General features: G+C 41.2%; 1 long non-coding RNA gene across 1 annotated transcript in view; it reads left to right on the forward strand.

The window, feature by feature from the left end:
- Nucleotides 1-14038, forward strand: part of LOC145436631 (uncharacterized) — a 98443-nt gene that overhangs the window by 78231 nt on the left and 6174 nt on the right. The window lies entirely within an intron of this gene.

Raw genomic sequence — 14038 nt, forward strand, 5'->3', positions numbered from 1 at the left:
AGCCTCGTTCAGGGGGGGTTATCTGAGGGGGTTTGTAAATTTTGGTCACGTTTCAGTGATTTTAAAGATCCAGGTCATGATAAAGTCCAAGTTCCTGACGGCATATGACTCATAAACCGGTTTACTGTGTCTGCAAATGATTGGATTTGACCAAGAAAAGCATACTGCGTTGTTTCATGCCATAAACCGGAGGTTAAGGGTGCGATTGGCTCCTGATCACGAGCTTGACCTTGATGCTACTCACTGACCACGTCCATTTGTAAATTTACCATGTATCTTCGATTTTTCGATATCTGGCGAACCGGGTGGTTCACAACCATGGTTGACGGCTTGTTCGAAATTAAGTAAAGCAACGTTGGCTACGCACTGATGCGTGATTTTGTCTCTCTGACGCCCTCCTGGGGGTCAGCCTTGATAAATAAGAGAGAGAGAGAAGGGATTATTTGGAGCAGAAGTTTGTTTGTTTGAGCTTATAAAAACCCTAGACGTGTCATGGGGCGTCGATCACGGGCGGAATCGGTAGAGGGCTGTACTCCGTCCACTTTTAAACTGGAGCGACCCAGATTCAAGTTTTGGTGGAGTCACAGTGTGAATTTGAAAAGTGCACAATGTGACCCTATAGCGTGCTCTGTCGTGGGCGCGCGTTCTTCTAGGTCCGCGGCTCGGTAAGACATAGTAGACACGTCAGCATTCTTCTTTTATTAAAACTACTAAAACACGACGGCGATGTTCTTCGGAGGCGATGTTCTTCGGACGGTTACTAAAAGCGACTGCACCTCCGACGGTGACTAAAAGCCGACTGCACCTCCGACGGTGACTAAAAGCCGACTGCGCCTCGGACAGTGACAAAATGCGACTGGCACACATAGGTTCGCAAACGGCAACAAATAGCAACATGATTGATGATCAGTGCGGGTAATCATGGTAATCAGGGAGCGGTTACGCTACAACCCCACCTCGTATATGCCCCATCACGAAATGTGCAGAATGTAGAACCTGGTGTTAGCATAAGCATCGCGATCGTGAACAGAATCCCTAATGTATACGTTGATGATTTACTGGTACATAACGACGTGCTATACGCTGATCTTGATCTTGAAGGAACTGCTCCATGAGGGTGTGATCCGACAAAGTTAAATCAGACACACACAGTTTTAGTCAAAGGTGTCACCAAGACTATACGGCAGCATAACCCACAGGTTCATAAGTTCTGTATGAACTGCCAGGGCGGCAATATTCAGTGTTGGGATGACTCGAGTCATGACTTGACTCGAGTCAGACTCGAGTCACCTTTTTTGTATGACTTGACTTGACTCGAGTCACTTTGCAAAAATGACTTGACTTGACTTGACTCGACGCCTCAGAAATGCGGATTGACTCGTGACTCGGAGCAAAATTCACGAGTCAATTTCAAGTCATTAAGTAAACGGTGTCGATTAAATCACCCTATATTATGTATGTTTTGGTTGTTAGCGATACGCCGGTGTCACTTGCGAGAGCAACCAGTCTTCAATAATTGTAAGTTTCACTTATCATCCATAGTTAGCCTACATCACCAATAAATTGACCGCTTACGAAACCATCACACCTACGTTGTCGTAGTAGCAGTAGATTTATCTAATCGCATCGTATCTCTGTTTCTTAGGCAGCTTAGTGCTTACATTGAGCAGTGCCCACCTTTACCAACACTCTTGTATGATTAAATCGAGCGAATATAGTTTATGCCTTTATATTCTCACAGAGGTGTAGGTGGGTAGTGCCTATTGTACCACATCAATTTGTTCAACTCGTCGAGGCTTCGTGTTCGATCCTTTATAGTGCCTGATAAAATCAGACTATAGCATGTAGCTATACAGTTACTCACCTATTTTATTATCAGTTCTACGTGTGCGTGAGCGATACAACACATTTTTGCATGAATATTTAACTTCATAATCGTCATTTGATTCAGGATAAATGGCCAATTAATCTATCCTTCACACAGTTAGCAAAATGTAATGACTTTGGATCATCACATATACTTCGAAAATTAAATTTGACTCGAATCGTGACTTGACTCGTGACTTGACTTGACTTGACTCGACTTGATTCGAGTCACCTCCAAAAAACGAGTGACTTGACTTGACTCGAGTCACCTTTGAAAATCGATTGACTTGACTTGACTCGAGTCAAAATGTGCAATGACTCGAGATGACTCGTGACTCGAAGGTAGTGACTTGATCCCAACATTGGCAATATTCTTAAGTCGTAGTTTTGCCTTCAGGCGATTTATGCATACAATGCGCCGAACACGTTCACTTGAAGAACTACTCGGTTGTAATGTTGTATCCACAAATTAATATAACTTGCAAATAAATAGTTGATAGAACAACAGCAATGGTTCATGTCACACCCAATTGCAGTCTTGTGATTAATATGGAACCTGTCGTGATTTGTAACAGGCCGCAAATAAATGAACAAGTAGGTTTGCTGGTAATTGGCGTATGGCAGAGGAAACGTTACGAACAAAATCGACATATGTTGCGAATAAACTTATAACCTCGTGTGAAGCCGTGACGCCATCTTGGAAAATCTCGTCATTGCAGAACTGTCTGCACTGGTTCCATGAGACACTGGCTAAACAAATACTTCGTGTCGAGATAGAGCAGTGGCGCGTTCAACGGCTGGAATACCAATGTGCAGCGAGTTTGAGTTCGACCGAGGTTGACTACAGTATTTCCACCTATGTGTTGGAGGTTTATGTAGGCTTCTACTCATCATCTGACCCGCCAACAGAACAGTGGTTCTCAACCTTTGCTACCTACGGAATATAGTTACGCTATTCTGCAAGCCTTCGATGACCCTAAAAGGGAAAAAAAGTCAAGGCAATACTGTTGGCAAGCATCGACTATGTACCGGGGTAGAGACTGACGACATGATACGGTTTAGTCGATGCTGGGCTTTAATAATGAATTTTACCCACAGCGTGCCATTATATAGTTTATTTTACAAGTCTATTTAGCGAGGAAGGTCGTGATGGCATGATGTGTTGGTGCGTGCGTTCCGTTGCATTGCAAATTCACACGCTCTAAAACAGTGGTTCCCAACCTGGGGGGCGTGAAAGCATCTAAAGGGAGGCGTAAAGAAGCGGTCAACTGAAAGAAATTTTTGCACTCTGCGCGATTTACCTCCAATTCACGCGTTTTTCTATAGATAGACCGAGTTTCATATTTTTATTTGTATCATCAACAGTCATACCCTTCCATGCCATCAAACAATCTGTTGAGGTTGATAGCATCCCGGTTGGATTTTGTGATATGACGGTATGACGGAGCGAAATTTTCACTGTCATAAAGGGGGGCGTGTCTAAAAATGGTTGGGAACCACTGCTCCAAAATATATACAATTCATTGACATTTATTTCTGTAATATATCAGGATTGTTGTGTGTCAGTATGCCGTGAGAAATTTTTACTAATCAACGGAGTTTATTGTTGGTGACGGGTAGTGGTTTGAGGAATTGCGCAAGGGTACCTTCGTCGTGCATGTATCCATACTCGCTTCGAAAGGCGAACAATTATTGTACCGATCGAAGTAATAAAAGCTCAGCCGCTAGCGAAATTATGTAAGACCATACTTGTCACTGTAGGTATAGGATTAGTAGCATCACAAAATAAAATGGAGACAACAGCTCGGTATGTGAAAAGCTGGAGATGGCTTATAATGGCGATATCATTTGCAGGTACGAGTTTAAGTTATTTCTGATCTACATCCGACGACTCCTTCACGGATTCAAATTTTTATTTCCATTGTTCCCATTGCCATCATATTATTTCATCAGTTATTCAGTGACTATACGATGTATTTCTGGTGCCCTTTGACATTTTATCGCTATGAATGATGATTATAGGGCGAATCCTGCAAATTGTATGGTACAGAAAATAGCCTTTACATTCTAAGTATGTCTGTGGATATATTTAAAATTTATACGTGACGGCGTGAACGCTAAGATTTGATATACTGGTGAAATTGTGGAAGACCTCCTGATATAGTCGATTTAAAGAGATTCACAATAGTTTTTAGACAGCTTTATTTCCGCGTCCTCACGGCAGCCAGTTCAGACAAGAAGAAACATGCATTGTCATGGATCCACCAAGTGTCCATTTAACGGAGTCGGAGCTAGACACTTGGCGGGCCCTAGAAATAACAGTACCATCACAATAGTAACTAACAATCATCACATACACCCATAATGGGTGGGCTGTCACACTGCTCCCCCCCAAAGTAGAGGGAATTACATAATAAAAAATTCACTCTCATGTCAAACCAAAAACTAACAAAAATAACCAAAATAAACAGTAATCATGACTCATAATCCAACAAATACCTAGGACGCCTAACAAAACGTTTCGACCTTGTAGTGTATGCAGTTTCAGGCACGTCCTGGTCATTCACAATATCAAAAATCTCATCACCATGATCAGAAACATCAGCTATTACTGGTCTTATTCGCGGTATCACTGGACGAATGATCCGCTACTAATGGTTTAAAGCTTGATGGGTCGGTTGAGCAGGCACATTTTGATTAAACACCGGGCCATACATCTGGTTCGGAGCAGGATACTGGAATTGACATTGCTCGGCCACGTGACCAGCTCCACGGCACCTCGCGCAAACAGGAACCGGGCAATTACGTATCAAATGGGACGGATCACCGCACCGGTAGCATTTCGGCATTACACGACGTTCTGGTTTTGAATACTTAACTGGGGCAGATTCCATCGATTTCACCAGTTTCCTAACCTCCAAAGACAAAGTTTCCAAGTCTTTGCGAAGATCAGAAACACCAGAACACACACCACTACTAGACGTACAATTTCCATCAGAGTCATAACCATCACCAGTTTTAATCAAAGATTTGGCCACCTTACCCTGGTCTACTTTACTAGAAAAAGCGCCTTCATAAACCTCTGCGACTTTGATCAGGTCGTCCAAATTGCTTGAATCCTGCAAGCTAAGTAAAGCACACACATGGGGGTCTGAGAAACCATGGCAAAACTGCTGAATTACCATCTGCTCACAAACTTCGTCAGACATTTGAGGATATGCCTTATGGGCTAAACTTCGCAGGGCCGCAGCAAAAGCTGTGGGTGACTCCCCTGGCAAGTTCTTTCTAGTGGTGAAGGAATTACGATAAACCAGTGAGCCATGAGAACTAGTTTTACACCTTTTTCTCAAATGTTCAACGAGGCGCACATACTGCACACGAACCTCAGCTGACAACTCACACGCAACAGACAAAGCTCGGCCACGCAAACTAGCACCCAAATAGCAACCTTTACGTTCATTGTTCCACTCATTACACAAAGCAGTAAATTCAAAATGACAGAGGTATTCCTCCAGAGAAGTACCACTAGCACCATCAAATGTGTCGGGTGCCATTTTAACATAATCAGACGCACCATAATGGAACGGTCCCACATTCATCATTTTAGGACTACTTTGAGCACCATTACAAGGAGGGACAAATGCTGTCTCATCTCCACAAGAATCTATCACAAATCCAACCGTGGGCCTACTTACAGGATCACAACCTAATTCCCCATTGCTGTCGGTATCAACCTTAGGCGAGTTCACCACAGAAGCCAACATACCTTTTATGTCACCCATGCCACTGCTCATTAACTGGAACTTTTCTTCAAATCCGCTGTTCATCAGCTGCAACTTTTCTTCAAATCCCCGAACTTGCGAGTTGAGAGCAGCTACATCCCCATTGACCGAATTCATCAATTCCGCAGCCTGACGCTTCGCTTCGTATGCCATATTCCGCGGAATACCTTCCATAATTTTTTCCAATCTCGCCAAGCTTTCTTTGACTTTTCCATCCACACCGGTACTGGTATCAGCAGAGTCATCATCCGAATCCGAAATCGTGTCAAGCACTAGGAATCTGTTGCGTGCCTCCAGATAACTCTCCTTTGACGAGGAAATAGTATCGACTTTGTTTTTCGGCGTGCTCGCCATTGTGGAAGACCTCCTGATATAGTCGATTTAAAGAGATTCACAATAGTTTTTAGACAGCTTTATTTCCGCGTCCTCACGGCAGCCAGTTCAGACAAGAAGAAACATGCATTGTCATGGATCCACCAAGTGTCCATTTAACGGAGTCGGAGCTAGACACTTGGCGGCCCTAGAAATAACAGTACCATCACAATAGTAACTAACAATCATCACATACACCCATAATGGGTGGGCTGTCACAAAATGTCCGTATACCGATGATATTCTCCAATTGCGAAAAATCCACATTTGCATAGGGATCAAACGTGCTTTTGTAATGATCACATGATGCGAAATGTTTTTACCGTGGCATGTTAGAGTCGAGATTGACGCAGCATTGACAAACATTTTTTAGCTGTGAAAAATCGCACAGATTTTGAATGATAATGATTCTATATTACACGTGAAGGCAGAGACATGCCAATCTAATTTCAATCTATATCGAATGAAATGAACATCAGAAAATTGGTCGAGTCAGTGGCATATATTCTGTTTGCGTATGTAACAGTCTTGGTTTCGAAGTGCTGTCAGTATTGAAACTTGGTATTCCGATGTATTGTCAAAACTATATATATTTATGCATTAAGTTTATTGTTTTGACATAGCATCCGCTTATGTAGTGGGTAGTTCAATAGCCTAATTTTGAATATATTAATGAACATTGATGAAACGTCATTATGCACAGGTCACACGGGATCAGAGGAGGCAAATGGAAACGAGTGCTTCGTAAGTACAAATCAATTACTCATGTTAGTTAACACTGTCATCATGAAACGAATATGATTCAAAATATATCTGGCAACACAATATACAACGCTCTATATGTTACATGGCGAGCTATAATTCACAAATGTGTGCAGTTGAGGATAATTGTGGGTTGTGGCTATTTTCATGGATTCGAAATATTCTGTATCGAGATCTGATCGATTGTTGCGAACTAATGCAGTTTGAAATCTGCCAATATCCTATTTAAAGAATGAATATTTACGTGTAACCGGATAATAGTAGAAAATGTGCATCATGTTCGGTGTTCACTAAAAGTTTGTGATCTATCCATTTTCAAGACATCAAACATTCAAGTCCTTACCCGACGCCATAAATGCCTGAACGTAAGATATCTGGCTCGTAGTCCACGGGTTTAAAACCACTTCTATAACAGATGTATTCCGTCATGTATTCGAGAATTCACCACGCTTCTCAAGTTCTAAATTTCGGAATTATATCATTCTAAAGACGTAATGACACATTAACGAACGTATCGAAGTAATTCAGTAATGCTAAGTATAGTTATAGTTCTGAAATTTCAGTATAACTTCCGCAGCTTTATTCGACTAATTCAGCTGTATCTCTTGATTTTTACAGGATATCACGAGTAAGTTGATATACGATCCATTGACTACACGTTAGAAATTTACAAATGCACGATATTGACGTTTTTATTACTGATTTTACCGATACTGCCGCAATATGCTGTCGAGTTTTCGAGATTTTTCGAATCAGAGGTTACTCGGAAGCGAAAATGCTCAACCGTAATGGCGTGATACGACAGATGTACATTGATATGCTTTCAGCCCAGGATGGCATGGATCAATTTCAGGAGTCTATAAAAGGTCCGAACATCGTTTCTATCAAAACTAATATCCATCCCGAAATCGAGGTCTCCATGAAAAGACGACCAGGTGGGCATCTAAGGACCACAGCAACCGCTAACCAGAGGGATGCGGCAAGTGAGTAAATTGTTACAATCAATTGCAAAATATCATTATCATAGACCAGACCTTGGATGGCAACTGACTGCTATTGCTGACCTTATGCAATGCGAGTTGGAAGACGTATTATTCATGCGAAAAAGTCTGAGCGCACGATTTCTGTGAGAATGATTCTTAATTTTCAGAAGCAAATTTCCGAGTGTTACAGCTGATGTTGCTGTTTGTATTATTCATGGTGTTTATCGACTAATATGGTCATTTACACCAGCCCAATTTTCATCATTTATAGGCTATTCCGCTGTTGCCGACTTGTAGCACGGCTCACTATACATTAGGCTTTTATATAAGCCCGCTTACATGGCAGCAGCAGCCTAGATAACCAATCCTCCAACACCTAGGTAGGAATTCTGGATTCGACCTCTCGGTCGGACTCGAACCAGAAACCCTTTGGTGTTGCAGCTGTGGATTATACCACTACGCTATCTAGCCACCCCCATGTTACGTTGTTGACATTGCTCATGGATATCCTCCATAGGAGCTCGGCAATGAAGTACTTCTACTTACGCGGGGTGCTCAAGTAGGTTTTACAGTTTCAAGTCATACATCGAATTCTGAATAGCTTCTTGGAGGTACAGAATTCAATATTGGATAGGATATATTCAAATAGCAATGAACCAAAATATTTTTCGCTGACACTCGTCAGGGGCGATCGTCAGCAACTAGTAGCAAACTGAAAAGATCATCGTACATCGGAATATTGGAATGAACGTTGTATATATGATAGAGTTACTATATTTTTAGATTCGAATCTCTAGTCTGGCCTAAGAAAACTGGTGAATTTGAAAACTTTTCTATCAAAACTTCTGTTTTGAATAAAAAAAAAGTCATCACTTCACTCAACTCCCGAAACACCCGCGTTTTCACGATACTAGATTGGTGTAGACTAAAAAGAAATGGTCGTCATTTTGATCCCGCTTTTGAGGACAAATTCCCAAAATATAGGACATTTGGGCGTCCCCCGAAGACACTTTCGATTTTGTGGAAAGAAGAGGAGAAATCTTCCTAACCGAGGACGTGGACGTATGGTAAGCCTAATATATGACGTCACAGGCATGGGTGTCAGTGAAGTTATATTTTGTGATACAATTGTTGATGTACAAGGTTCTTGCCGATTCTCGACTAGCTGCTGACGATTTCCTCTGACGAGTCTCAGCCGCACATATCCGGGTTCGTTTCAAGATGAATATACTATTCATTTGTACATGTACTTCATATGGAGAGTTGTTAACACAAAACTACTTAGTTTCTACATTTTCATCATCAGCTATACATGTAAGTCTGACCATCTACCCCAGTGGTTCTCGAAGTGGGGGGGGGGTGAGAGTATCTGAAGTGGGGCGCGAAGCTGCGGTCAACTGAAAAGTTTGGTGCATGGAAGGTTATGACTGTTATGGCGCCAAATTATACTCAAGTACGAGATATACTTATTTTAGCAGCCCAAAACGACGTTAAGTTGAACTAAAATTGGCTGAATTTAAATAGTATAGTCAAGCATAAGTATATATTTGTGAAATGCAGTCTCAGGTTGGAAACTGACATGTGCAGACGGTGTAGAGAGCTGGGTTTGTTGTTGTTACTACATTACAGTACTTGGAAAATCGATCGTTACTGACTCAGTTTGCATTTACTATATTGTTGAAATCTCAGCTTGAGATGAAATAATAACTATACTCGACCGGTGACCACTTCCGCTCTCATTTCATTCGATCAACTTTTTGAATTATTAATCACAGTTATATTTTTCATTTTAGCGTGCAACGTTTCTGTTTTCAATTTCCCGAAGAAGGATCATTGCCATTATTTGCAATACACCGGAACCTTGCCAGAGTTGACTTCACTAACTGTTTGCCTCTGGGTTAAGCCTGGTAATCAAAGTGAGTTCGCGAAAGGATCCGTCATTAGTTACTGCACAAAAAACGCGACAGGCTGCAACACTTTTCTCGTGGTGCTACGTAAGACGGATGCTGCTGTGTTCGTCAACTCTCATGAGTATAGGTTTTACCAAGTACCCCCCATCACAACCCGGTCACACTTATGCATTACCACGAACATGACTACAATAAAGTTTTACATCAATGGCTCTGTGTACCTTCCAAGTAAAATCGGTAGTAACAAGGAAAACATACCGGGAGGGGGAGTACTTATCTTGGGGCAGGATCAAGATGGTTTTATCAAGGGGAATTCTCCTGGCGCACCAAAGCAGAACTATCAGGGATTTTATGGAGAAATACAAGGACTTCATCTTTGGAATAGAGTTTTCGATCATGGAGCAATCAAAGACTTATTATATCTGTCGCGATGCAATTGCGCGAACGATTCCATAATAACCTTGGATAGGTTCAACTCCATCTTAAAAGGAAGCGTGGCCGCCGCCTACGACATCTCCTGTAACGAACATGAGTGATTGCAAATTCGCGTATTCTATTTCGTTTGTCTATTGTTGTCATTTGAAAATGAAACAGTTAATTTGTTAAATAGTATCTAATCACACAACTCGTCGTCGCCGAAAAATATGCAAAGAAGTACAAACTATGCATTTGTATAGCCTGCGCGCTACTACGATTAGATTTGCTGAAATAATATTTCCCAGTAGCAGGGGGTATTCCTATTGGTATAGGCTACCGAAATGTTTGAACTTCCCAAATTATTCGACGTTCTCACACCAACCTCGATGTCAATGTGAGTGTCGATTATTGATCATGTATAACTGCTATATTCATAGAACATGCATCGTTAAAATTGTAGTTTTGGATAATATATTAATGCATGTGGTAGGTGGTAACTATATACTTACGACATTGAATATTATCAAATGATATCAATTTTTTATCCAGACTTCGTTTATTTCATCATGTGTTCGTTGATGATGAATACTTGAGCATTTGTTAATTCCGTAATAATATAACATTGCCGTCGTTTTGATTTGCCGTGCCTGAGGCTGCCTTACGAATAGTGGGTGGCGTAAGTAGGAGAGATATGAACGTGGAGTTAATTCGTAGAGAGGTTAGATGCGGTCTGAAGAGGTACTATTTCTCAATTCGGTAGGTCTACATTAGGGCAGGCCTGGGCAAAGTGCGGACCGTGAAGCTATTCGGTGCGGCCCGCGAAAGGTTTCTTGGAATTCTAAACATAAAACTTGCTTTTTGGATGACTAAAACCATAGGTATTATCAACTGAACATGAAATTCGTTTACTTGGAAGCCTGTTCATTAAGACGCCACAATTACGCTGCCTACGTATCTCGCATGCGTATTCCAGATTCAAAATAAAAGCAATGTGGCAAAGTTTTAGTCGCAATTAAAGTCACAAGAAATCACTCTTTCCATAAAGCTTAGTTCAAACCTTCTTTGTTGCCATTGTCACATTACGCATTATACGGTTTGTGCTTCAAATTGTTACGTGATACGTTTCCAAAGCCCTAATTCATAATTCAAGTCAATTAGTGCTGGCGATTACTATATGACTCATCAGCCGGAAATTGTGATGCAAGTATAGGCTGAATATGGCGGATTTGAATAAAAATAGAATTCAATCGAAACGAATGGCTCAAGTAACTGCCCTGCTTTGTGGAACTAGATCGACCTCGTTCATTTTAATATTTCAGGATGGAAAATCTCTTGCGAACGTCATGGTCGACTTGAAAAAGCTTGCAGAACAAAAAAAGCGTGGGTCTAACTATCAGGGTAATATAGCGATGAATTAACAGTTGCCGCGTACAGAACTGCCAAACGTGGGCACATTTAAAGATATGGTCATAAAGCATATGCGATATGAATCCGACTGCCAATTTTTACCCACAAATAAAATTTTATTGGTTATCAAAATTGCAACAATTAAAGGACACGAGTTCAACTTGTGCTCATGAAAAAGGCTAAAGGTTAGCATTCGGTTAGTTGCAACTGACCAGTCTTCCATACACCAGGCTTCACAGATGACACAATCCTTTACATTGTTTGGGGTGACTGACAAAACACGAAGTATGCATACTTTCCAGCAACCAATAGCTGTGACACGATAATATTGTAGTCACGAGGTCATGAGTTCAGAAATTATGATTCAATTCATATATTATATCGATCTCGTGTATATTAAACGTGTACAGGATGGGGCTATTTATACTGCATAGGCCAGGGCTCTTCAACCGGATGTATCGTACACCCTAGGACTGGGGCGGGCAAACTACGCCCGCGGGCCGCATGCGGCCCTCGACAGCATCGATAAACACAATAAAATTATTGATTAATATTTAATTGTTAGCGCAATAGCCCGTCCTCGAGGCCCACGTATTTGGAAACGTTTCGGTTGCGAAACAATGTAAACATCCAAGAAAATCCAAACGTAAATGAATTAGTTCCGATCACAATTGTGATTTTACAATATAACTCAAACTTTCAGTGCTGTATTTGGGGAATAACGGTTCATGAGTGTGATGTAGATTCGTCTTCTATGCGTTGTTAGGTTCAAATCATTCATAACTCGGGTCTTAAGTCATTCATAATGAGATGCCCAAATCAATACAAAAAAGCGAAAAGTTTTTTTGCTGCACTTTGAAACACCATTTAAATTATGACCATCCAAATCACAGGCACAGTTTATCAAATGATGAGGTACAAAATAATAGGGATGGTGTGAACGTGAGGTTCACGTTCGCGTTCTGTGTGTGAACCTCGGAAATTTAGAAGTTCGCGTTCACAACAGAACCTTGGTAGGTTCTGCACTGTGAACCTTTTGGTAAATTGTAATTTTCACTCCATTATAATCTTTGGCTCAAATTTATTGCATTTCATCTGCGGGCCACTCCATGCATGGTGCTGGCAGCATAAAAAATCAACACTAAACGAGCATGTACCATGCACCTCGACAACCTTAAAAGTTTTACTTGCTTTGTTGCAAAATTTTCTCGGAATATCCAGCTTTCCGTTTGTGAATATTTAGTGACTCTCTGCTGTGAGCTTGACCCGCAATCACACAACATCACGAGCGATATAATTAGTCAGCGAATGATGCTTATTCAACCAATCAATGACATTGATATCGTCTTATGATGTAAAAATCGAACGGTCGTACGGGGTCAGTCTTGACTTCATATCTTTACCGTATCATTAAAACCAAATCCGTGCGATTAAGGTGCTTGCTACTACTGCATAACTTGTTGTTGTTTGTGGTATCGGTAGCGAGTATAGGAACCCGTTGTACACTCTTCTCAATATCAATGTAGCAATACTCAGACTCCGAACACATTGTCTGGTCTGGCTAAGACCGTTAAGGCGTAAGCTTATATTCCTTGGTAAGTCATCGTCGAAATTTTTGGCAAAGCGACGGAATGTACTGATTTTATGCAATTATCATATCCTTTGATTACCGCGGTTGATACATTTAGCGACGTTTAAAACGCCGATATATACTTCAACATTGTGGCATTATGTGGACCGAATCTTCGCTAGGTATCGTGTACATTAATATAGGGCATAGGCTATCACCTCGTTGAAAGATAGGGTTGGAGTTCGCAATATGACGTCACGTGACGTCACGAGGTTCACGTTCGTGTTCACAAAGAACCTTTCAAAAAGGTTCGCGTTCACACGAACCTGAACCTTTCAGAGGTTCACACCATCCCTACGAAAATAAATCAATCGAATTAATCAAATGTTAGAGACAACAGTAAATTATGTCGTAAGGTGATTTGATGGATATGAAGCTGTCTGCATTTCGCGTTCTGAAGTTGACCAAACGCAGAATCACCATGCGTCTATGAGACGATCGCTGCTACCATATTCTAATTTCCTTCCTTTCTTAGGAATCGGCACAACCTACTTTTGTCCCTAAATTTGACGAATTGATTGGGAATGGACATATTATAAAATCTCGTTAATGGTTCTGACGCACGCACGTTTATCAAATCAATGTTTTAATTGTTTTGTGCAACCTACCGCACTCATGTCTCTGGTTAAGATATGGTTACTATATAATGATATAAAAGCTTGCGACGTGGCTTATAATTCCAATTATCCTATAATCCGACCCGCAAAGGGATGCAGGTTTTGAATGCAGCCCGCGAGCTGAAACGTTTGCCCACCTCTACCCTAGCGTGTACTATAATATTTGAAGGGTGTACCACTCGGATGGGGAGTAGAGGGGTGAACCAGATTTGCATTACAATCGACTTGAAAATAGCTCAATATCGTACAATGTTCATCTCAACTTTGTACGCAGCTTCTAAATGACATTCCT

This window comes from Botryllus schlosseri, chromosome 3 (assembly GCF_051294905.1).
Source record: "Botryllus schlosseri isolate E-star chromosome 3, Bs_hap1, whole genome shotgun sequence".
Lineage (NCBI taxonomy): Eukaryota > Metazoa > Chordata > Ascidiacea > Stolidobranchia > Styelidae > Botryllus > Botryllus schlosseri.